The following is a 234-nucleotide window of genomic DNA, read 5'->3' on the forward strand; positions in this document are numbered from 1 at the left end:
CAGCCTCCTGCTCAGCCTTACAGCGTAATGGGCCATTTAAAGCAGGATATACATCTTCCTCTCCCTTGTTTGAATAGTAACGGTTGGCTTGCTTTTGGCTCCCGTGGTGTGTTTTGTGATTTTTGTTTAAGGTCAGGGCTTCTGTAAAGTGGTAAGTGGCACAGTGGGTTGTTAGTTCAGGTGAAATCTAGAACTTGAGGCTCAGAAAGAGAGGCAAAAAGAAACAAACAAGGT

The sequence above is a fragment of the Cygnus olor genome, chromosome 19 (genome assembly GCF_009769625.2).
Source record: "Cygnus olor isolate bCygOlo1 chromosome 19, bCygOlo1.pri.v2, whole genome shotgun sequence".
Classification (NCBI taxonomy): Eukaryota; Metazoa; Chordata; class Aves; order Anseriformes; family Anatidae; genus Cygnus; species Cygnus olor.